The sequence below is a fragment of the Nelumbo lutea genome, chromosome 8 (genome assembly GCF_056320005.1).
Source record: "Nelumbo lutea isolate HS-2025 chromosome 8, American lotus-T2T, whole genome shotgun sequence".
Taxonomy (NCBI): domain Eukaryota; kingdom Viridiplantae; phylum Streptophyta; class Magnoliopsida; order Proteales; family Nelumbonaceae; genus Nelumbo; species Nelumbo lutea.
In genome coordinates this window covers 28,346,068-28,349,371 of record NC_142691.1, presented here as the reverse complement: position 1 = coordinate 28,349,371, position 3,304 = coordinate 28,346,068, and positions in this window count along the sequence as shown.

The following is a 3,304-nucleotide window of genomic DNA, read 5'->3' as shown; positions in this document are numbered from 1 at the left end:
GCATGTGTCATCTTTTCCTCTCACAGTTGTCTGATTGGTTGCTCTAATAGATCTTTAAGTAAAATGAAAAGTTCTGCGGTTTTACATTTTACTAGGCTTTCACTCAAGAAGTGTAAGTTCTCAACAGAAAATGTTTACTCAAATGAATTATGTGGAAATTATTGGCTCACGAGTTAGTTTTTTCCCCTCCATCAGTAATCAAATTTTATTAATGTTTAGACAAAAGAATGTACGAATGTGAGTGTGCTAAGCACCCAAAAGACCGAGCTAGAATCTGGTGTGGTACTGATTACAGGTTTCCGCCTTGGGTAGATATCTCAACAAAAGTTTACTGGCAATCACTCCGTGTGGTGCCAAGGCATCACCATCGTCAAAATTATTGAAGTTTGCTCAGTTGAAGGTGGACATGAATGTTTACAAGCTTTTGTGAACAATAAGGGGTGTTCTGTAGTGTAGATGAGAAATTGGTGGGTGTGGATTGGTCCGCACCACACTCTATGGCAGTCTACACCACAACACAGTTCATAGTTATTCTGGACTGTGGATAGATTGTGTGGACCGGATCAGTCTACACCCACGGTGGCATTCTGTAGGTGTGGTTCACATCACACTTTTTGATTCCACGTATCTCATATACATTTTATGGGAGATCTATATGTCTAATTTTTGCATTTTATATGGTAAATAAATTGAAAAAAAAGACATCAATATGAAGATAATAATTGTATTTTTTTAAATAATTAAAAAATATTATTTTAAATATTAAAAAATAAAAATTTAATATTTTAAATATTATTTTATTGATAAAAAAATTATTATTTAAATAAAAATAAAGAATTGAGAAGGAGAACTGTTGAGCTTATGCTATAATTAACATTAAAAATTATTATTTTATTGATAAAATATTAAAAATTAAAATTAAAAAATTATTAAAAGATTAAATAAAATGAGAGTAATTGGACCAATGTAATGTAAGTGTGTTACATTGAAACCTTCCCACAAATTGTCCACACCATAGTGTGAACTATCCACGAGAAAATATTGTGGACAATAAATTGGGGTGTGGCTCGTCCCTGCCCACACTATTTTGTGGACGGTTCCCGTCCACACATAACAAAACACCATATCTTATCATGAACAAGGCTAAAACGGCCCCGTCCACGATATTTACACACTTCCAAACACCACCTAAGACTTGTTTTTGTTGGGAAGGACTATTGATGTTTTTTTATAGTTACGAAAGACTTCCTTGTATTTGTGAGTCTTGTGGATGCATGCGTCACATAATGGAAACTTGATATCAAAATCTTCTCGAAGACGAGAAGAGTATTTAGATTTGCCTCACGGAATTGTGTCTGTTAGCACAACCACAAAGATAGAAGGGGAAAAATAGGGGATTGAATTCAGATAAAGCTCAGCACATATTCACGCTATGAATGATTACTTATAATCGTAGTTACAACAACCTCTGATGGCCAAATGATTCCAATCAATGAAGAATATTCTGAGGCTAACGGTCCTACGATTTGGTGTGATATGGATAACGGTTTGTCAGTAGGCACGAACTGTGGCAAAGCCTTCATGATCGGCTGCCATGTTTCTATCAATAAAACTGAGTTGTATGATTCCTCCCTCTTTGGGGTTAGCCTTGTTCTCAAGGCAAGCTCTAGGATAACATTTGCAAAATGAATTCAAATGTTCCCAAGTAGCATCCATGTCAGTAGTACCTTCCCATTTAATCAAGAGTTTTGTTACAACCTTGTTCTCAAGGCAAGCTCTAGGATAACATTTTCACATCGAACAATGCAACACCCAAATATTGCTTCTAGGTAAGGTTTAAGAGTTCCTTTTGCTATTAAGGAAGGGAGAGTGAGCTATTGATCATATTAGCTCCCAATTTGGCTTTCAAGTATGAAACGTGGAACACAAGATGAAGTTTGCACCTTGAAAGGACCAAAATGTCAGGCTGAAAGTTTTTGAGAGCGCCTTATAGTTAAGGAAGTTTTTCTGTAAGCTTGTAACCTTAAGAACACCCAATCCCCAACTTCAAATGATCTTTCAGTGTGCCCTTTATCTGCCTTATAGTTAAGGAAGTTTGTCTGTAAGGTTGTAACCTTAAGAGAACCCAATTCCCAACTTCAAATGATCTTTCAGTGTGCCATTTATCTGCTATACGCTTCATTCTATCTTGAGCATGAGACAAGTTTTCTTTAAGAACTTTGAGGATAAATTTTCTGTCTTTCAATTCTTGTTCAACAGATTGAACTTTGGTGGTATCAAGAATATAGGGAAATAAGGTTGGGGGTGTGTAACCATACAATGCTTGGAACAGTGTTGTCTTAGTGGCTGAATGGTAAGTGGTGTTATACCACCACTTAGCTAAGGGTAGTTAGCGACACCATGTGTGAGGTTGGGAGCTGCAAAAGCATTATAAATAGGTCTCTTGGGTCGGATTGAGCACTTCAATTTGCCTATTGGACTATGGGTGCTAAGAAGAGCTCATGTTGATTTGGGTACTGTGAAACCTGCACAATTCTCTCCAAAAAGTTCTAATGAATGCAGGATCTCGGTCATTAACCATGGTCCAAGGCATGCCATGCAGCTTCAATACTCGTTCCACAAAGAATCGAGCAACTTCTAGTGGTATATAAGGATAACTGAGAGGAAGGAAATGACCATGTTTAGTCAATTTGTCCACCACGACCAAAACCACGATTTTCTTGTTTGAAGTCGACATTCCTATGAAGTCAAGTGAGATATCAGCCCAAGCATGTTCTGGAATTGCCAGTGGCTATAAAAGCCCAAGCATGGGCACAATTTTTGTTTTGTTTCTTTGGCAGATATTGCATTCTCTGACCCAACTCTTCACCTCTCTCCGATACCCCTTCTAGTAACTTATTTGACTCAATCTCTAAATAGTATTGTCATACTTGGAGTGCCCTCCTACTAGACAAGTATGGGCTCATCAAATAATTTCCTTCGAAAATAAGTGGGTCTCGTCACCAATCTACCATTCTTCCATACTAATCCATTATGATATCAATAGGCTACTCTATTCTCCCTTCCTTTTGCAATTTCTAAGATTAATTTCTGCAAATAAGAATCTGTTGCTACTTCCTCCTTGAATTCTATAGTCCAATTAGGCATTGGGGCTGATAGACCCATAACCTCTATTTCCTCATCTTCCTTCCTAGACAAAGCATTCGCAACTATGTTTTCTTTCCTCTTTCTATAAGTTACCTCATAGTCATACCCCATAAGTTTACTCAGTTGTCTTTGCTTAGTTGGAGTGTTTATCTTCTAT